The sequence below is a fragment of the Trachemys scripta genome, chromosome 4 (genome assembly GCF_013100865.1).
Source record: "Trachemys scripta elegans isolate TJP31775 chromosome 4, CAS_Tse_1.0, whole genome shotgun sequence".
Classification (NCBI taxonomy): domain Eukaryota; kingdom Metazoa; phylum Chordata; order Testudines; family Emydidae; genus Trachemys; species Trachemys scripta.
In genome coordinates, this window is record NC_048301.1 from 57,717,706 (window position 1) to 57,740,928 (window position 23,223).

The 23,223-nt window shown below is 38.5% G+C and overlaps 1 long non-coding RNA gene across 1 annotated transcript; it reads right to left on the bottom strand.

Annotated features, from left to right (window-relative positions):
* Positions 1-578: 578 nt before the first annotated feature.
* LOC117876964 lies at positions 579-15,933 on the bottom strand. The gene is made up of 2 exons (XR_004645586.1): positions 15,770-15,933; positions 579-1,525 (listed from the first exon to the last, which is right to left on the bottom strand). It is a non-coding gene; the product is annotated as an uncharacterized LOC117876964 (long non-coding RNA).
* Positions 15,934-23,223: the final 7,290 nt, after the last annotated feature.

A 23,223-nucleotide genomic window follows, 5' to 3' on the forward strand; every position in this document is an offset into this window, starting at 1 on the left:
TGTCCATGGTAATATTTGTAGCCCTGCACCCATAAGCTGAAATCAGCTAAAGTAATTTCAGGACGGGTGAATAAATGTGACAACTGATGCTTGTTACCTGGTAAACTACAACACTGCTTCTACACTGGTAAACTACAACAGTATTGAAAAATTTGATGCATTCTGTCTTATTCTGCCTTTGAAAATGGTATGGAATGTTCCAGGTTGGGAAATCAGCCTCACATGCATCATAGTACCAGTACAGGTACACAACGGGGAAAGCACTGAGATGCCATGTGGCTATAAAAAATGATCTGCCCTCCCCTTAAGTCATTAGATAGTCCTATTTGTGGAGTCATGAAGTGAGAGGCTGTGATCTCCCTTAAACCCCACTAGCTGCCTGAAAAGGCTGTGGCTCCTAAATGACAACTTTAGATATTTGCAGTGTAAGATTTCTCCAGACACCTGTTGTAGTACTGTACAAAGATCTTGGTTATGTAAGTTCTCTATCTTTCCTTGATTTTTTCCCCTCTTCCTTTCCAGGTCCAGAACTATCTCTAAAGAATCATTGCTGCAGGAAAGGAAATGATTAAAATTCCTCAGAGGCAAGGTAAATATTGGTTTTAATGTAGGATCAGAATGAACTTAGATTTTACAACCTATAGGACTCATCATCCAACACTCTCCATAGTACCATTTCAGTTCCCCAGAAAGAATAATTGTAAGCAGAAATATATTATTTTGTCAGGAAATAACTGATTTTGAGTTATTAGATTCCAGCTGTAGCTGAGGCAGGGAGGACAGGACAGGAAGCATTCACAGTTCACTGTAAATTTGCCACAAGATTTTCCTAACCCTCCATTTCCAAAGGTAATGTAAATGATGGATTGCAGAAACTGAACTGCAGGTGCAAAGCTGTGGGGCCCTCCCTTAAACAGTGATTTTTTTCTCTCCTGCTGGTGAGCTGAGCTCACTGTGAGCACAGGAATTTCATTCTAACCTCCCACAGCTCAGTCTGACAGAATCATTTGCACAGTGATATTTTGAAATAGTTTTGTCTAGTTTCATATTAACCCCAGTAAATAGGATGCATGTTAGATATTAATTCAAGCTAGGGGGTATGTTCTCTTCTTGCTGAGTGCACATAATTTTAACTCATTACTAAGCAAAGTCTGGCCTAGCTCAAAATGCCTCTGAGCTTAGGGAAGTTCAGATGCAAACTTTGTGCTCATTTACTCATTGAGAGAACACTAGACTCCAAATATATATAATAGAAAATTCAAACTTGAAAAAATAGTCTACAGTGTATTAATTCCTGGAGCTGGCTGAAAATTTTCCATCAAAACTTTTTTTTTCAATGGAATAGTAGTTTTTTGACTAAACAAAACTTTCCAAGTGTCTGCTTTCAGCTCAAACGAAGAAAAAAAAAACATTTTGAAATGCTGCTGCAATGACTCATGGGAGTTGTAGTTCAGGTGCCTCAGGTCCCTATTCTTTTCTGTAGGTTGGGTTCCTCAGCCAGTCTTCATCTCCAATTTTTGTTTTTCTGTGGGGGAAAAAAACACATTCCCTGAGTAGCTCTATTAGTTACCAGTGGCCTTTCATGTCTAATTTACCAGTTCAAATTCCATCCTGGTCAGCAGTAACACATAATAGTTGTCAGGTGACTTTTGTGCAATGAGTTTGTTGATCCAGTTAGAAGTGGACAACTGTTATCCTGAACACCCTTCTCTATGCAATTAACACTTGATAGCAGTTTTAGCAGAGAAGCCTGGGACTGAATGGACCATGGAGACCGAACTAACTTGTCATCTAACTTCTCATCTTCTCATCCTCATCCCTCTAGGCCAGGGATGAGGTATATTAGTGGAACAATGTGAAGGAGTGTTCACTGCTGCTGCCTGTGCTGTATCTGATCTATGGAAAAATAGACACCTTCATTCTTCAGGTTCTGACAAATCAGCACTTTTAAAATGAGTTATTACACTCACAGAAAAAGTTTTAAATAAATAGTGGTGACTGTTGGCAAACATTCTGCTGCTCAGGTCTGTCAAAAATTTTGACAAAACGAGTTGAAGTCCACTGAGCTAAAGAAGTAGGCCCTAGTTGTGAGAAAATAACAGGCTACAGAGTGGCTGGGACAGATATTGGAGATAGTAGTGCTGACCACACAAACTAGACCTTCATATTACTCAAGACAATGGAAAGTCCAGCCCATTGTTTTTTTCATGGTATAATAATGAAGTTACATCACTTGCAAAACCTGAGGAGAAAGTGAGAAACAAAGGGATGCACCCATTTTTGGAAGGCTGTGCTCATCTTTGCTAAAGGGAAATAGATTATATGAGGGCACACCTTCCATTAGTCACTTTATTTCCCTATTAGATGGTCCTTCAGAGCCAGTGTTGTCCTTATGATTTCATGAACACTTCAAATGTGTCTAGGCTCTTAGTTTTTACCCTCTGTATTATCTTATGTCTTTGAATCATAGAATCATAGAACTCGAAGGGAGCTCGAGAGGTCATCTAGTCTAGTCCCCTGCACTCAAGGCAGGACTAAGTATTTCTAGACCTTTAATAATTTTTCTTGCTCTTCTATAGACTTTCTCCAATTTGTCCACATTTTTCCTGAAATGTGGCACCCAGAACTGGACACAATACTCCAGTTGAGGCCTAATCAGTGCAGAGTAGAGCGGAAGAATTACTTCTCGTGTCTTGCTTACAGTACACCTGCTAATACATCCCAGAATGATGTTTGCTTTTTTTTGCAACAGCATTACACTGTTGACTCATATTTAGCTTGTGATCCACTATGACCCCCAAATCCCTTTCCACAGTACTCCTTCCTAGGCAGTCATTTCCCATTTTGTATGTGTGCAACTGATTGTTCCTTCCTATGTGGAGTACTTTGCATTTGTCCATATTGAATGTCATCCTATTTACTTCAGACCATTTCTCCAGTTTGTCCAGATAATTTTTAATTTTAATCCTATCTTCCGAAGCACTTGCAACCCCTCCCAGCTTGGTATTGTCCGCAAACTTTATAAGTGTACTCTCTATGCCATTATCTAAATCATCGATGAAGATATTGAACAGAACCAGACCCAGAACCAGTCCCCATGGGACCTCACTTGCTATGCCCTTCCAGCATGACTGTGAACCACTGATAACTACTCTCTGGGAACGATTTTCCAACCAGTTATGCACCCACCTTATAGTAGCTCCATCTAGGTTGTATTTCCCTAGTTTGTTTATGAGAAGGTCATGTGAGACGGTATCAAAAGCCTTACTAAAGTCAAGATATACCGCATCTACCGCTTCCCCCCTATTCACAAGGCTTGTTACCCTGTCAAAGAAAGCTATCAGGTTGGTTTGACACGATTTGTTCTTGACAAATCCATGCTGACTGTTATTTATCACCTTATTATCTTCTAGGTGTTTGCAAATTGATTGCTTAATTATTTGCTCCATTATCTTTCCGGGTACAGAAGTTAAGCTGACTGGTCTGTAATTCCCCGGGTTGTCCTTATTTCCCTTTTTATAGATGGGCATTATATTTGCCCTTTTCCAGTCTTCTGGAATGTCTCCCATCTTCCATGACTTTTCAAAGATAATTGCTAATGGCTCAGATATCCCCTCAGTCAGCTCCTTGAGTATTCTAGGATGCATTTCATCAGGCCCTGGTGATTTGAAGACATCTTAGTGAAGTGACTTGTGTAGTCTTAGTGAAGTGATTTGTGTAGTGTTGTCTTAGCTGTAATTAGTACATGGATTTATTCCTTTTTGAGTGAGAAGAACAGCTGGATCTTTTCCCCCTAAGGAAATAACATGCTATTAGAGGTAGGAGATTCATCTCCAATATAATCTTCATGAAATAATATTTTTTTCCTGGGCAGTAAAATTCATGCTAAAATATTTGCACTTGAAAAGCAAGAGGAAAATAAAGTAAGGAACCTAAGGCTCTTCAGCTTTTCTTGGAGCTTGCGGAGGGGTGGGATTTTTTTTTTTAATTGCAGCTCAGCTACCTCATTTATCCGATTCATTTCTGCAATATTTTCCACTTCTTTCAGCTGAAAATCATTAATATTAATCCTCAGCTCAATTTACTGTTTACCCAAAATTCAATGTGAATGAAAGAATCTGGATCTCCATAACTCACACATCCTCATGCTTTCCCAGTCTGCATATGAGGTGGGTGTTTTTTTTTTTATGCCACCTTTCAGTTTATTTTGGTTAGAAGCACTAATTCCTTTAAAAAAAAAAGTGACTTTAGGGCTAATAAATAGTACCAGATCAAAAGCACTAGAGGCTGGTATTCTGTTTATCCACATATAGGTACATACATCAGCGATGCAAGCTTCTACCTTCTCCTCAACCCTTATTGAGATGGACAATTTCTAGGGGTGAGTTCATTTCCTATGCTCAGTCAGTCTTCTTGGTCTCTTTGTCGAGACTGCCAACAAAGGTGCTAATTGTATGAGACTACCTGTGTACTAGAAGTTACATTAAGACCATAAACTCATTTCTCATAACTGTTTTATCCAAGGATCTCAAAGCACTTAACCATGTTTTTATCAATGGCATGTTTTTATAGATGAGGGAGCAGAGGCAAATATATTGTGAGTTGCCTAAAGTGATATAGTGGATCTATGCAAAATTGGGAATAGACTTCCAATCCCTGTTGTGGTCCCTAGTCAACTTCATTGCTCAAACAATCCTTGCATGGTAACAATTTCAGTTACTTCTTACCTGGACAGGATTGACCAAGAAATGATAGACTGTGTACCCTGTTGCCCTTTTGCTGAGTTATCCAGTTACTTATATCAACGAAACATAACAAAGTTGAGACTTCTGAGTTATTTGTGCTACTTAAATTCCTTGGTCTAACAGGTGAGGTATAACAACAGGGCTGCTAATCTCCTTCATGATACTGATCTCTAAAATAGGAAAATTCACTCACTTTCTCTGGGTAAATTCTTATATCTATGACTAGCAGATGTTTTCATAAAGCTGTTGCAAAGATGTAATCACATATTACTATCTTTATGATATAAAGTCAGTGCTACTTATCAGATGTCAGAATGAGAGTGATACCACTTAATGGTATTAATAATTTAAAAAAATGGTTTTTAAGTCAATGGGTAGTTTGGAGTGCTGCCAATTTTGCTCATTTTTGGAGCAGAGAAATAGTCTTCTGTAATTATTTTAGTATTCTGAAACTTTCCCTACTTTTCTTTACTTATATTCCTATCCCTAAGAAGCAACCACTGGAAGGATGGGAGGGGGCTAGGAGGGGACATATTCCCTTGAAGTTTTAACTAGGCCACTGATATCTACTTCAGACTGGTTTAAGGAATCTTGTATTTTCACTCCCCATAGCTCCTCCTTCAAATACTTTTGAAGTTGCACCTCTGCCAGGAAAGGGTCGCTTTCTGATTCTTCAAATAGCCAACAAAATTGAGACAGGTGTAGCTGGGAATGTATGCCGACATTAGTACCAACATTGTCCAGTAGGTGGCACCAACACACAGTTAAAATTAAAGAAAAACATTCTCTGAACTTTACTATATAATATAGGTCATTTTAGAAGCAGTATTTTCATAAGGGGTTCTTTAGTACACAGAGTCCAGTAAGCAGACTATTTGTTTAGGACTCCAGTGAGCAGTGCCAGTGAAAGTCCAAAGATTCTAACTTTGGAGCTGCTGCCTGAAGATTGTTTGTGCTGAGGTCAATAACTATTCCCCCACCTCCCCTCCCCATTGTCTGTCCTGGGTAATAGTGTTTAAGGTTGGCTGGTGTTGGCAAACTCTGGAAAAACGACTTGGGCTGTACATTCAGAATGCACAAGAACCTGAATTAATTTGAAAATATTTCTTCTTTCAAATCTTCCAATGAAAATCAATCAAATGTAATTTAAAATGAGAATCTAAATATTAATTTAATAAAATAAACATAAAATACTCTCCCTTTCATCCAGCCCCCCAAATAACCAACAAGAAACAAATTTAAGTAATCAGCTTATCAATCCGCTCACTACAGGAACATGTCTCCTCCCTCCAAAGCATTTCTACTTTCCCATGGGTTCAGAGATGTCTTCCCTTTATACCATATCTACTCCTGCCCATTATGGGATTTTGTCATTTTTTGTTGTGTTCTTTCTCTGACGTATGGCCTGATCCTGGCAGGTGCCAAGCACATCAGCTTATGAGAGGCCATCAGCCCTTAGCTCTTACTGATGTTAATGGAAGTTGATTGAGTTCAGGATCAAATCATTCCATTTTAAGTTCCAAGGGGCAGGAGTAGGGATTTGTTTTTCTTGTGAAGTTCTATGTGCAGCTCCTATGTTTTTACATCAGTATGTATTAATAAAAGTAATGGTATTCATCTAAAGCTAAATATGGCTGGTATTTCTATTAGTGCTTACTGTTTTTCTTTGCCTTTTAATTTCACGGCCTTGAAATGCTATTTGATTCAGGGATTTTGCTTTTAAAATGAGAACTGGTCATCTGTGGTATTTCCACCATCTTGGATTTGAAATACCATGGGAACACTAGATCTGTGTTTCTGCTGTGTAAATGAATCCCTAAAGTAATAGAAAATCTTCTGAAAAATGTAAATGCAAATATTTGAAATACAATTATTAGACCCTGTCTCCCTGCTAAAAGCCACATGTAACTTGTTATTGAAATGATTTTTTTCTTTTTAAAAGCAATTTTTCTTTAGCAATATACCAGAAAATTGAGGTGTGATCATTGGAGGTTTTTGGGGCAAGGAAACCTGCGATTTAAGTTTTAAAAATGTTTCCTAAGCACACCCAGAAGCTACAAGAGCCAGACTGAATTTGCAATTGGATGAAGTTCCATTATACTTGCAGTACTTCAGTAACAAATTTTATGCTGACTATGTGGCTCAGGATTTGAGATGCTGGGATACCCCCATGAAAATATTGATACCTCCAAACTTGGATGTACTTGACCGACCCAGGGGAGAAGCCCACTTAGAAAACAAATATTTGTTTCTATGATTAGGTCCCTTGAAATGCCTATGAATAAAATAATATGGAGATATTTGGCAATAGCCCTTTCACTTTACAGTGTCAGCAATGGTGTATCTCTTGCTATCGTTCCCAGAGTTCTGCTCAGAGAGAGAGAGAGAACTTTTCCAGATTTAATGTAACTGCACATATTACATTGGATGTTCTAAGGGCCAATCCTGCTCTCATTGAAGATCATGACAACTTTTTCAAATGCATCTAAAGAGAGTGGGCTTAGAATCTAGCACTTCTGGGAATTGCACCACAATAGGACACTGAATGGGCATTGCACATATATAAGTACTGGGTACTGAAATACCTGCATATCCTTAGCTCAGGATTAAAAGAAATAATCATGTCTGTCTGTATACACCCCACAAGAAGTCTGTGCCAGAGCTAGGAATACAACACAGATCTCAGACCTAGTCCTGTTTCTTACATGTAAGACCATCTTTGTTTTTGGTAGGCTCAGCAGCTAGGTCAATGCTTGTTCCACTTTCCCAGCATCATTATGTGTTTGTTTATAAGCTCTTCTGAGCCTGGGCAGTATCTTTAATGTTTACAGCATGTGAGCTTTACACATTAAAGTGTTTGTAAAGGATCATGTAATTGGGCCATGATCATGAGCAAGGCCTCTTTGGGACTAGTGCAATACAAAAATCATCACCATTATATTGGTCACTGAATTGGCCAAGAGACTGAACTATCCTCTTGGTTATAGTGATGGTTCTTCCAGAGTAAAGTTGAAGCACATTATTAGGTATGGGGAATCTCTCACTGCCACTAGTGGACAGAGGCTTTCTCCAGGGCTGTTGAGCCAGCATATTTTCCCAGCTCTACATGAAATTCATTTTAAACATCACTTGTCATACCAAAGCTAACAATTTAAAGATACCATCATGAAGAGAGCTGCCTTTCACAGTTACATTAAATACCTCAAAGCTTGTATTTATTTTATGGATTTATTCCTATCGAACCATGTAATTGCCTGCACAACAGTGTTATTTCAATAGCATCCAAAATGTGCTATGTGCTGTGCAGACGTAAGTAAATATGGCCTCGAGGAGCTTATAAACTAGCAATTGTTAGACTGCATGTGAAATTTTGTCTTCCACAGGGAGTTGCTAAAATCCTCGGTCAATCAAATTATCTGATTGTTTTGGACAGAGGTTGCTGGATAAATTGTAATCAATGAGATAAAGTCACAGCTTTCCATGGGGGGAAAAATGTGGTGTTGAAAAGGAGGCAAGTGTGAGACACAGAACATATAAGCATTGTAGCACTCACATCACCTGGGCATTGGAAGGGATAGTCTATTTTTTCCCTCTCAACATTGTACATTTGCTTTGAAAAACATGCCAAAAGGTGGGAATAAATTCTGCCCCTTCTCCACAAATGCTGAGGGTCCTCTTGCATGAGACTGAATATGATTCTGCTCTGTGTACACGTAGGGACAAAGATTTGGGTCACGTGCCCAAGTCGCAGGGGAGGTATACTACTGAGGTGTTGGAGAGGGAACAAGATCTAGTGATTTGATATAGGGAGTTGGAGTCAAGAACATTTGGATTCTTGATGCTGCATTACGTACATTGGGCAAGTCATTTGGTCTTGCTTCTGATTTTACACCTGCTTTACAGCATTGTAATTCTATTAATGACTTCAGTGGAGTTACTCCTGGTTTACACTAGAGAAATTGGAATCGTGATCAAGTGCTCTGTATCTGTTTCTCCATGTGCAATATTGGAATGTTAATACTAGAAGTAGGCTTGGAGTCATGTCTGAATACGCCAAGCTCTAGGGATGAATCTAAACTTTGTAGCACAGATCTGACTCTAATTAGGACCGACTTCCTTTTATCACATGGGTGTTGTGATTGGTATTAATTAATCTTTCCCAGACTTTTTGAGGCTGTAAAGTTCTATATACCAGAACTTTACTAGCTAAAATGAACTGTTACCCCAAGGCACCTTCAGTCAACATCATTCCTTTTTGAACTGATTTTATGGAACTGCTGTGAAAACAAGTTGTTTTCTGTGAGTGTCTCAGACGCAAAAAGCAGCAGGATTGGCATCCATACATGCCATGCCAGGGATTGTGGCCTTTTCCAATAACTAGGTTACATTGTGTTTGTAGTTTTAGAAGTTAACATATAGAATAAATGATAGACCCTGAAGTACAAAGACCTATATATACTGTACATTGAGAGTTCTAATGACATCATAATTAGCTACGAGAGCAAAGTTCAAGGTCTTTTTGTTGTCACCAGAACCTCATATGATTATAGTCTTGTTCACAGTCTCTTCCTGTTTCATGGTTTGTTTTTTTTTAATATAATACATGGATCTGGTTAGCAATTTTAGTGGAAAACAGTTTTTTAACAGAGAAATATTGTGTTACAACTAAAAATTCTAACTATATTATCTGTTTTTATAGAGAGGCTTAACTAATCCTAAGAGGAATCAAATGTACTTGACTGAATATGACAGTTCTGTCTACAAGGAATTAGTGTCTCAACATGGTTCCTTGTGTGGCCCAGTCCCACTGACTTCAGAGGAAGTTTGGGGTATGCAAGGACTGCAAGTATCAGGAGTCAGAGTCAGATTCAGCCCCTACCTCCTCTTCTTTTTGCCCCAGCAGTGGAGCTGGTAGCTGGTATAGTTGTATTATGCAAAGGAAAGATGATTAGATTTGGGAAGCTTGACATGAGGTTATGTAATTAATGCATGGTGTCGAGCCAGGTCTTTGAACACTCCCTGTGTACAAGGGGCTGATGGGGGGCAAGGCACAAGCCAGTTGGATGTGCAGTGCTCAAGGCAGAAGAGATGCAGGTTATTGGGTCGAAGTAGCCATCATGGAGCAGATCTGTTGCTGGGGATGCTGGTTCCCTGGATTTGGTCTTTAAGGAGCATGTCTCCACGTTTACAGTTCAAAGGCATCAGACTACCTCTGGGAAATCCAAAGTGCTTATAATGTCATAGCTAACTCTTTTTGACCTATGCTTCCAATTTAAGTTGCTAACATTGCTTTTAAAGAAGGATTTGTAGAATGTTCCTCATTTCACTGTGTAAAAGCTTTTCAATTTTTGGACCCTTCCCTTTTCAAACTTGCAAATATCTTCAGTGCACCAAAGCAACTGTTTGATTCTCCTCTCTGGAAAGAAATCCCTGCAATGGCTTAACTCATTCATTTTATGCCTATCCCACCTTCTATCAACCAACTTGTGAGTGAGTTTTGTGTTTCAGATTACTGGGAGCCTTACGTTTAATACTCTCAGAAACAAAACATTTAGAGAAGGAAAAACCTGCTAAGTCCTGTATTCTAGCCCACTTCCAGTGTAGAATGTTTCTTATAGCATATTTTCTAGTGCCCTTTCCTATCTCACACCTGCAATGTAAAGAGAAAGCATTTTTACCAGATACATCCCAAATTTCAATACAACTGAGTCCAAAACATTATTTGTGACTTGGCCTTGAACCTGAGCCCCAAATTATAGTCTGTGCCTAATCTGGTGCCAGCTATGAAGACTATCTCTTTGACCAATTTCTACTGCATATATAGACATGAGGAGAGTAATTGTTGGTCAGCTATAATGGTCTGAGTTTCAGATCGGTAGCTGAATGACAGACACATACATGCCCAGACTGCAAACAAACCAAAATTTAGGCATGAAAGCAAATGATCAAGCCCAGCTTCTGCACTGCATGTTTGAGATACTGTGGACACACTTCAAAGTTCATTCTGGCTTTAAAGATAGTATTGGTTCCTGTGGTGTATCCAGCCATGTTTCATGTACTTCAATGGGGAAAGCAGTAATACCTCTAATACTGGAATGACCTTTTAAAATGTGCCGACTTTAAAATGTGCCCACTGTTTTACCCTAACAAATGTAAGAACCGCACCCCATTTTTTCCAATCTTTTAAACATCAATTTCATGTTTATTTTAACTTTACACTCTCCTTGTAATACCTGCTGCTTTGTGCTCTGAGTGACTCATGATTTTGAAAGACAGAGGAACCTGCCTAATGCTGTATGCACATTTAAAAAAAAACAAAAACAGGATTTTAGCAGGCAGATTTATAAAAAAACAGCAGCCTGAGTGTAATTATCACCTCTTGTCCTTTGCCTTCTGTGTTTCCACTTTTGTGAGATGGGAGACTCAAAAGAAGAATTGTACTGAGGACCAAAGCTGTGAGTGCCACTGTCAAAACAGGTTAAGAATTCGAGATGTGAAATGGAACATAAGAGCTACAGTCAGTCTGCCAAAGAATTGCTCTTTTTTTGTCTCTATCATTAGGCTCAAAACTGCCACTGTGAGTCCTGCAGGTAGCCATTCTCTTCCATGATATTGAGAACTGAGACTAGTGGAGATCATGCCTAATGAGACTGCATGGATTTAGAAAGGAGAGGTGATATCATTTTAACAGAGAAGTGGAAAACCATCAATTGCATGGGAGCTAGAAGTGTTCCAGTATTTTAAATCTTTCTTCTTATTATTTATCTTATCGTGATTTAGTTATCCATTCAGGGAGGGTAATATCCCAGAGGTACACTGAGGGGCACATCTCTGTGATATTACCACTCCTGAATGGTTAGCTTGATCAAAAGGGTAATTAAAAGAAATCAGGCAGGAAAGGTTAAACAATGGTCTGGATAAGGAACATTCCTTCAAACAGTAGGATCTGTCCTTTTCTGGCTCTGTATATCTTTTGGAAAAATAATTCATACTTTGTTTTGGGGAAGCTGCTTCTGTGGTCACTGCGCATTGTTCCTGTCCACAAGCTCCCGAATGAGAACTCTTGTGGGTGCCAAGGCCATTGGGCCTGCTAAGCAAAGAGGTTGGCAACCAGGGGCAGTGTAGCCCAGAGACCCAGTCGGAGAGTGGTTGGATTGCTAGATCCCACCCCAAAGTGAAGTGGAGTCAGGGACCTGAAAGGGTCTACTCGTGGGCCTCAGAAAGGGAAGCCCACCCAAGAGTGTGATACTCTATCTAAAACAATCACTTGTTTGAGATAAAATGGAACCCAGATGTGCAATAATCCCTGGTTTTTCAAAACAAAATCCAGACCGAGGTTTGGTAAACCAAAGCCACACTCGGTTTTGCCCATCTTTATTTGGAATGGCCAATAACATGAAATAAGCCAAAATCAGAATTGTTTTTGAGCAACTGCTTCACCTTTCCCTAAGCCACAGTGGTTTGAATTAAATGAAACCTAAATCCACAACCACCTCAGCTTTGGGTTTGGTTTTGTAAAACCCAAACCCAACCCAAATCACTATTAAAATCACTGCCAAGAAGGCACTGCTTTTGTTTTGTTTTTTGTTGCATAAGTACTGCTGCACTACACAGTACCAATTTCAGCAATTTGTCTTACAGCAGTATATTTAGAATGTCTGTTGTTACTCTGATGGGGAGAAAAAGTTCATCCTATTGTTGGCAAGTGTCATCATAGCCTAAGATTTAGCTCAGGAGTACAAGCTGAAGTATAGCATACTCGTGTTTCAAATCATGGTACTGAAATTAAATGCATCCATGATTTATGATAAACATTCCCTGAGGAAATAGTAAATACAAGTCCACATGTCAGAAAGTGATACTGTAACAGGATATCTTCTTCCGCTAGGTAGACGAGCATTGTTAACCACTAGACCACATATCTGTGAAGTAATCTTTGTAAAGATTCTAATACCTTACCTATTATATGGTACCGAATCTATTCTAGCTGAATGAGAAAAGAGGTGAACAACACTTTTCTCTCCTTTCTTAGAAGAGCTGTCTTCTTGAAACTATGTTGCAAGCATATTTTTATCTCATTTTTGGAGGAGTTTCAGAGGGTGAGTTTCTTTAATCTTGGGTTGAGTTGTACTTTTGTTAAAATGAACTGCTTTGATCCATTAGCCCAGGTAATTGATATAAGTCGCAATGGAAGTCTTTCTGTGGAATCAGAATGAATTGTAATTAATTCCTTAGAGTTCTCTCCAAATGAAACCACATATCCATTCCATCTTGCAAAGCTCATCTTGGATTATTAGAAAGATTCTTAATGGTAGAAATGTCTTCCAAGGTTAACAGAGCTTGTTTTGTTTCCTGTCCGTTAGACAGCCCCTCGCTTCTATGAGGCCCTCTCCACCGTTTCTGAATTAAGCCATGGCTTTGCACAGTAGACAGTAATCTCTGATGAGGAATTTTGTCAAGTGTTTTCTGAAAACCAAGTATACAATGTTCACAGCATTCCCCATGTTTGTACTGGCAGTAGCATGCTCAAACAATTCCAACAAGTAAGTGAGGCATGACCTTCCCTTCCTGAAACCATGTTGACTATCCTTAATTCAAATTGTGGTTTTCCGACCATTCCTCCATTTGATCTTTTAAAACCATTTCCAAGACTTTTCCCACAACCGATGCAAAACTGTAATAATTAGTCTATAATTTCCTGGCGTGCTGTATCTATACATTCTAAAAATGGCCTTGTGTTGGCTACTTGCCATGCTTCCATGTGTTCTTTTCAGTTATCTGTTAAAAGCCCTCTGTTCCTCCCAGTGTTTCTGCAGCACTAACTTTTATTAGGCAGTGAGCTACTTGTGTCTTATCAGTCATATGAGTCAGAGAACTGTGCAGTGAAATGTTAAGGAGAAGGCAAAAACAAAATGCTTAGATGATAAGTAAATTTTCATTGAGGAATACAAGAATTAATATCAAATGGGTGCTGAAAAATCCTGAATATTGTGATGAAAATTTACATCCATTCGGAGCTGGATGAAACATCCAAAGTTTTGCTTCCTAGATTATTGAGGTTCAACCAATTCTTGGTCCTGGTGAAATCTATGGGAGTCTTACTCCAACAGGTACAGAATTTGCCCAATTGAAACTAATGATTTCAACAAAAAATTCACAAATCAAGCCCTAGAAGAAAGTGTCCTTTTGATTCCTACTTCTTTCCCCCTTTATTCAGTAGAAATATTGCACAAGCCTGGCAGAGCTCATAGGTCCAAGCCTACAGCAAATTGAAGAAACAATGCTCATTTTGGAGGAAGATCCATTTAGCTAGTAGAAAAGGAGGCATATGCATGTAAACAAATAATCATTTTTGGCATAGCAGTCATTCAGCAACAGACAGGAGTGTGGGGACACATCTTTGTCTCCATTATCCAGCCATTATGTTTCCTTTTACCAGTTCTCTCTGCAAAAGAGTGTCTAAGCACAGAATATAAGTGACACACTTTTAAGTTTCATCTTTGTATACTGTAGACACAGAAGTGCTTTCTTTCAAAATTGGCCTCTAAGTCATTACTTTAGTATAATACTAAATACCATCATTTTTCCTTTGCTGCAATTCTTATTAGCATGTTACAGTAAACTTCAAGGAAAGAGTAAAAGTCATTCATCTTGAAGAGGTGTATCCTCCTCAGATTGCTGTGAGTTACCAGTTCTGGCCAAGGGATGGTCATTGATATAATATCAGATGTATATGTAAGAAGAGGACATGGTAAACGGGAAAGCATACAGATGAAAAGTGATTAAAAGTTTTGACTTGTCTTCATCTGTAGACAAGGTATCTAGCACCAGCTTCGCTGCCTAAAAATTCAGGAAGACAGCACTGCTTTGTTTTATACTGTGCTACAGGTTTTATTTACAACCATCAGAGCTAATATATATAGTACTTTATATATATGAAATTGTGATCAGAGATTGCTTTTGTTTCAGTATACGATGTCTATGGACATTATACACTATAGAGTGCTGATTTCTTCCCCTTTTCAGTTCAGTGAGCAGTAGTAGATTTCCATTGCCCAATGGCCTTTTTCTTTTTCTAGCGCTGGCATTGTAGTAGAATATTTTTTTAATCAATGGGTCAGCTGATCTGACTCTGGCTGCTTTAGAGACTGAATAATGGCTATTAGCTTTGAACAATTTTCTGATTTGTAGAAAGAGGCTTTGGTATAGACACAAGTTAAAGAAACAGAGTCCCTTATAAAAACAGGTGGAATTAAGGTTGCTCACAGCAGTGCCTTCTGCTCCCAAACCCTTCTGGAAAGTGAGACTTGAAAATCAGGGAATGCTCAGTTATGGTGCTTCCACATATTCTATAAAAAATACTTTAGCTTTAAAAGAAACAACAAGACAGAAATTTAAGAAAACCAGGAAATGCACAGTTAAGGTAATGCTTCCCACAAAACATGCCAAGACAACCTTAATTCTGCCCCTTCATTGTGTCATGAGCAGAGCTGGGGAAAAAAAAATTGTTCAAAAATTCGTTCAAAACTTTTTTTTGGCAAAAAATACAGGTTTGGTGACAATGAAACATTTTATGTGAGTTTCATTAAATTGTTCATGTGGAAAGCCATACAACAAAAACAATCTAAAAAGTTGAAATGAAACATTTTGACTTTTCTGTTTGAAAGGACTTCTTGTTTAGAAACTACTTCCAGTTCTTTAAAATCCACCCTCTTTAAAATCAAAGTGAAACATTTAATTTTGGGGACTTTTTGGTTTGCCAACAACTTAGTTTTAGATTTGACCCGAAACAACTTTTTTTTTTTAACTGAAAATGTATTTGCACAGCTCTAGTCATGATGGACTCCTCTTCAGAGTACCTTATCCCTCCATAACAAACAGAGCATTAATAGCAATGTCTCTTGCAATAGGGTCCACTATATTACAAACAGTATGAAGCAAGTGCTTCAAGTAGCCGCTTTCTATATGTTTGGACACATCGCGCTCAGGAACAATATTCCAAAAATACAATCCCATGTATTCACAGTCACTGTTCCATAATCTTACGTTTTTGGCTTCAGAAGGGTATCTTTGGAAACATGTATAATGACTTTACTTTCTGGAAGAATACCAGTAGTGGACAATCTCTGAAATTCAACTTTCACAGGGAAATAGGTCTCCAGATCTGGTGGTTGTCAGTCTGCCTAGAACAAATGTGTTTTTGAAAGTCTTGATCAAGAGGAGGGGACACATGACCTGAAGTGACTGATAAACAGCATGAGAATTTGGCTGAACTCTATCTACATGACACACTTGCTGCAGTTGAAAACAACAGATGAGAGAGAGTCCTTGGGCCAAATCATGCAATTTTAGGGCAGACCTAATACAGGCTGAACTCCAACAGAAATCAGGAAGGGATTTGTCTGAGCAAGAACTGCAGGATTTGATCTCTTAAGAGAGATATAGGGTTCTAGAGGAGTTTTATACCTGAGGACTCTCCCATTATTGTGCTACTAGCTACATGTTGGTAGTATGGTGTTTTACAATAGAAAAATAATTAGAACAGAGCTTTGTATATCACATTCTGTGATCAGCTGTTGTTTTTTTACTTGCAATGAAACAGGAACCTAAGAAAAGCAATAGGGAAGCATAGGGAAAATAGCTAATATTTTGACAAAGTAGCAAATCTTTCTTCTTTTTGTGATGGATTAAATTAAAACTCATAGTTGTGCATATGATGTGTGCTGGCCATTTGCTATTGCAAGTTTTCATGTTGCTTGACCCTGTATGAGCGAGCTAGTTGTTTTTTGTTTTGTTTTTGAGCATCAAGTTACAATCACTGTTTTGAGAGTAGTAGTATAAATAATTTATTTCTAAGTTACTTTTTGAAGGGCTGAATTTGTCTCCTTTTGGTCTATTGATATAGGTGCTAGGCTATTTCCTTTCTATGACTTCTTTTGTTCAGCTTACAGTAAAATTCTTTTTTAACTGATGCACAGAGCCCTCTCCTCAGTAACCACATTGGGAATTTTGCCAGAGCAAGGATGGTACAATGAGGACTGGATTTTGTAAAGTCAGATTATGAATGGGTTTATATTATGCACTATATATCCTAATGCTGACTAGTTCTTCCCACCCTCTCTTATTCATTTCCCTTTTCTCCTCTGTCTGATGCAGTGCTGTAATAGCCCAGTACACAACCTAATAAAATATCAGAATGTAGAATAACAAGCAGCAGATTTGCTATTAAAAAGACATTTGGGATTTTTAAAATATATTCAGTATTTTGGATGTCTAGACAAAGCTGGTGGCACATTACCTTACAGTCCTCTAAAAGTATGTAAAAAGCTTCCTGGAATGCAATATGGTCATGAAATGTGATCTAGCTTTTAAATTAAGAAGCAGAGAATAATCAAACTGGTAATTTATCAGATTATAAAGAGATGTGTTTAGCAAATGAGTTAACTCACCCTAATACTAAGATTAAAAATATGTGATACAGATTAGAAATGTGCTGAAACTAGACACTAGCTGAAAACATCGCTGTCCTAATGATGGTTCATACACACTGGGTACGGGAGCTGACAAGACTGAATCCTGCACAATCCCACATTAAAACCACCTGGGAGGAAGAGCACAAATGTTTATTACTGATTTTTAATCTCTCAGAGGAAGAAATAATTCTATTGAAACTGATTTTTCCATCAAGTTTTGAATGACTTTTTTGGTGAATATAATATTTGTTCTGAGGATGTACCTTCTATGACTGTATCTGTCCTGTGCATAAGATAACAACCCTGTAGTCTTATTATGGTTACATTGGGGAGATCAGAACTGTAAGACCAAATTCATGGTGCTGCACTAGGGTGGCTTAGGGAAGGATTTGGCCAAGTACAGTTTACTTCATCACTTTTTATCTTACCTTGAAATTCCTAGGTCTCAAAAGAAATCTATAATGATGCCAGGACTACCGCTCATATGGAATTTATGTGGTTGTCATTGGCTCCTGCTCCTTTTGTAAAAGGTGGTAAAATAAACAGGGAAGTGTAACAGAGGATGGACTTCATTATTCCATAAACTTTCAGGATTTAAGGCATGATTATGTACATATTAACCTGAGCATCACAACAACATAAACAACAGTACAGGCAACTAACAGTAAAGCATTGTCAAGATTATTTTTGCTAATTACACTATTAACTATGGAATTTCAGGCATATGTTTGGATTACCTACTCATTTCAATACTTTCCTGTTGCTGATCTTTTCTAGCAGCAATTTTTCCAGTTACAGGAATTGCTGGTACTAAGCCTGGAGACACTCAGCCTTTAGTTCAGGTAGGAAAAGATTCTGTAAGATAGTTTACATAGCCATATCCTCAGAGGGGCCTGCTGCATAGCGTACCATTTTAAGGTGTAGCAGAGCACATACCACAGCTATCGGATGTAGACCATCTCAAGGGTCTCTGCGGCTGTTTAACTCTTGACATAAACTGTTACTGCTCGAGCAGAAAAAATACACATTTGCTTGCCAAAGCTGTGCAAACACATTCAGCTAAATAAAGCTAATCAATTATGTAAAAGACGAGACATTTTAGAAGCAAGAGGTGGAGGAAGGGAAAGGGGCCAGGTTTATTTTTTTCTGTGATCATTTTTGCTTAACTGTACACGTGCAGTGGAAAAGCAGCTGTTGAGACTGATATTGTAGTGATGCAAAAGCAGGGAATGGCTTTTCCTCCCTTGTTTTGAGAAGTAAGACTCTCAATGTTGAAATACAAGTAAAATATTTCCAGGAACACATGCTTTCTCAGTCTGAAGATGGAAGTAGAATTATGGTAGCTTTTGGTAAGTGGAAATAGTGCTTAGCATTTACATAGCACTTTGAATGGACAAAGTGCTATTGCAATGTTAGATAATGATATTACACATATATGCAATTATAATGAAAATATTAGTGGAAACACTCTGCTTATGGATATACCAATTGTAGTTATACCACTAGACTTATGAGTAGTCACAGCATTCTGGAGAGGGTCAGGCAGCTCCTTGCTGGGGCTCCCCAGAAGTAATTAACTTGTTTTATATAAATTTAAAATGGGATTATTGGGTCCACCAGCAGCCTTCTCTGCTGCAGAAGTGAGCCCATCTGCTTATGTTACCAACATTTAAACAACTCTGTCAAGGGGAAGGTCTTCTTCAAATGATGTGGGAGCTCCTCTGCTGGAGGACTTTTAGTGCATACTGTGAATTTAAAATTATTTCTCAGTCTTTTTTCTCCAGTTATCTAACTACTGTATAGGATCCAGTGTAATATAACACAAGCTCTCAAAATACCCACACTTTCTCCCACACTTAATGGAATTGTGCCAGGGAAGTACTATAAAATAAAAGAACATAAATAGATTTAAATCACTTAACTTATAAATTGTGTCTGTCTTCTTCTTTAATTCCTTTATTCCCATTTTCTGTTCTTCCATATCTGACCCAGTCTGTTAATCTGTATTTTCATTTTTTATTTTTTTTTACTGTTTTCTTCTATTCATTCCTTTTTTCTTTGAAGAGCAATGTCGTCTTCCTCCTCATTCTTTCTAATTTATATTCACTCCATCCTATTATTGCCTTCGATCTCTTCTATTTTATGTTGTCCTTTACCTGTTGCTCCCCTTCTCTTATTTCTGCCCACACCATCATCTTTATCTCATCACTTATTCCTGCTTGTATTTCGTTGCCTCTCCATAGTTCTTCCTATCTTTTCCATCACAATTAGCACTTTAGCAACACTAATTAATCAGCACAAAGGAACAGCTGAGTATTATTACTCCCACTAGATAGGAAAATTAAGCCAGAAAGGCTTGACTAAGAGCACTGGGTAGATGTTGGCCAGGGAGAGAATACAGGAGCCCTACCTCTTAGTCCATTAGACCATGCTGCCTCTTCCACCATCCAGAAATTACACGAATAGCTCAGTAGAGGAGTTGGCATGTTGGAAGGCTGACACCTGTTGGCAGGAGGGAGCTTGCAGAAGGCCTTGTATCATCAGAAGATGCTTGAATAGCAATTTTCTCCCCTCTTCTCTCAAACTACTGATTGTTCTGCGATTACATCCCAAAATGGAGTAATTCATAGGTCTGGATTGTGTGGGCCCTAAAGGCCAGCAGTGGGTATCATGTAGAGGCACCTTGACTAACCTGAAAAAATCACCATGTCAGATGTTCTGTTTGCAACAAACAGAGATAGTTTTGTTTTTTAAGTGAAAGGAGAGATTAACCTTGACATTTAGCGAGAGGTAGAAGGCAATATACGTGTGTGTGCATATGGGGGCTGCTATCTTTGAAGTCCGCAAAGGCTACTCTGGCAACAGTATAGTTCATTATATTTAAATTGGTTTAATGTTACAGAACATGCAGAACAAAGTATCAGGAAGCTAACTTTCTCTTTTGTGGGTTTTCCCCTCTTCATTATATTTGTTTCCTTGCCTAGTCATGGCTCAGCCCAAAGTGTATGCATGAAGACCCACAAGTATTGTTCATGTGGTAATTTCTCTGCCTTTATGAGTAAGTGGAAAATGGAATGGCCCCTGTTTCAAGTCAAGTTTATTAAAAAAAGCAGAGTAATAAAAGGTGGGAAATGCTTTCTCTACTATGGATTCCACTATTTATTGAGATTTAAAGATTTCATACAGTGCTATGCATGCATAGTTAAATTAAATGCATGGCACCAAGTATATTGGCTAATCTAGTGTTGGAAACCCAAAGAAGGACATTCATGTTATTTTGGTTTCCTTCCAGTAGATACCATAGTCTCTGATTTTTTGGCCCTGTAGCCTGAACAGAATCTATTACAAAGGTTGAACCACTGATTTTACAGTCTGGTTTACCTTTGGTTGATGTACTACACAAACCTTGGAAATGAAACCAGATTCTTTGCAGCTTGTGGGGGGCAGGGGGAATACAGTACACTTGCTTTCATACCTGAAAGAAAATAGGGTGGCAACATTGTAGTGTGTTGTGTGTGTGTGTGTGTTTTCTCATATCCTCAGAATGTGGCTATAACTGGCTGAAGTGGAATATCTACAAACAAATTATAGTATGTCTTTGTGTTTAGTAGACAAACCTGGGACCCTATGTCCATGAGAATGGAGAACAGTGATACTGTTTAGTATATGAACACAAGACATTGGTGTGACAGGTTCCCTTACACTCTAGACTGTGCTTGGAGAGTTCCTGAAGAAAACCTTTAACTGCCCACAGATTTGGTGGGACAAAGTCTATCAAACCATATGCTCCTCATTTATGGAATTCCCTTAAAATGGAATTATGTGGGGTTCAGACTGTTATTCCTCTCTCCCCTGATTTAAAACAAAAATCGAGGTTGAAAACTTCTTATTTTTTTAACTTAGCTCTAAGCATTTAATGGTTTTGGTGCTAGAGCCCTGCACTCCAATGTTATTTTTATCTGCTGGTTTGTTTTCCTTGTGATGCTCTAAATGAAAAGTGCTATAGAAGCAGACTGTGGTAGGTGGTAATAAATTAGAGTCTCACAAAGTAGGACATTGTCTAAATGGAATGAACGGATCTAAACTCCAAGGTTGTCTGCTGTAATGAGGGATAGTTAGGAGATAGGTTTAGGTTTATGACATTATACACAATTTTCGCTTGGCTCAGTCCTGTTTCCATGGCAATTAGTATATTTCATTAATTACTAGTTTGTTACCATGGATACTGTATTTCTGGTGTTTTTTACATTATTAATGTCCTGAAGTATAAAGAAGCATTGAATAACTTAATTTTTCAAGCAATCTTCATTGGCTATTCGAAAGTATGATTTTTATTACCATATTTTCTATCAGCTCACAGTTGATTTTAAACAAGAGCTATTAATTTAACTGAGTTTAAAATAAATAAATATTTCAATACACTGAGATCTTGACTCCAGATACTGGACGGGAGCTTTGCCTGAGTAAAGATGGTGTAGTAATTGTAATACCACCTAGCTCTTAGAACTTCTATATTTGGCCCTTGGATAAATTTCAATGTAGGGCCAGGTAGATAGTTTGAGTGGAATGGAAATCAAGACCTGCTCAAGTGAGCAGCAGTTGTTTCTACAGAGCACAGCACTAACAGTGTCAGTTTGGGTGGGCTTTATGGCATCAGAGTCAATGAGATGGACGGGATGCTTCCCTGTGTGTTAGCCTCAGAAAAGCCCATGATTCAGGACTTCATCATGCAGTCTTAGGGATGCATTTCCAGAGCATGGGGAGGAGTTTGGATTTACTGAACTTTGTTGGTAACACCTGACATTCCTTAGGCTTGCTCATGCCTATTTCAGTGTTATGCAGTGGATTTGGTAGGGGGTATTCTCCAATCACCGAGTGAGTTCTCAAAATTATTTGTTTCCATTTTCTGTCCCACCCCTTATTAATATTATCATTAGACCTGATCCTGTAAAGTGCTAAGTGCCTCCTCAGAGGTGCTGCGTGCTCTGAACTTCTGCTGCAACCAATAGGTATTGAGAGCACTTGTACCTCCCAGGAGATGTGCTTTGTCATTTAGAGGATCAGACTATTTATGACTTGCTTGGTTCCTATTAGCTTCTGGACTGGGCTATTCTTGTATCTCTTCAGATAGCTTAATCTTCCATTTATTCTGCATTTTATTTCAGTACCAGTACTGTAGTATAGATACATTCAAATAGCCTGACCACAAAAGATGCTAAGCATCCTCAATTGCTACAGAAACCAGAACCTCAGTCGGGTCATGTTTATAATAGAGCACTGCAGAGTTCTCCCATCAACATAAAAAACCCACCTCTGCGAGTGGAAGACGCTATATTGGCAGGAGAAGGTCTCCCACCGACATAGCGCTGTGCACACGAGTGCTTATATCGGGTAATTTATATCGCTTAAAAGGGTGGAATATTCACACCCCTGAGCGACATAAATGTTGTCGACATAGACTGTAGTGTAGATATAACCTCAGTGACTATAGTGGGAGTTGAGGGATCTCAGTTCCTCTGATAATCAAGAGGGACAACTAGTAGGAGATCAAACTGAATTTTAATATAAACTTCAGTGTACGAAGGTTATAATTTGAGAGCAGTCTTGATTTGCTCAATATCTTGCTGTGTATACAAGGAAAATTCTACATGTCAGTCTCTACATGGAATATATTATATTGTTAAACAAGCAAATAGCGCAATCAACTTCAAGAGAAGGCTTGATTTGGTTTGGCCAAAGATCAAGAGAATGCGTGGGTGGGGTTTCTAGTTTTATCCAAATCCGTACACCCATCCTCATTTCTAGCCCCTACAATGATGCACTCTCTCTAGATCAGTGTTTATGTCATTGGCAGCTACCCACCTTTTCCTGGACTTAAATTTCCACTTCTGTCAGTTCCTTAACCTTTATGAGCTGAAATATTCCTCCACCCCACATAAAACCGGCACATGTGTATTCCTGAAACTACAAAATAACACTTCTCACCTCCAAATTCCTTATAGTTT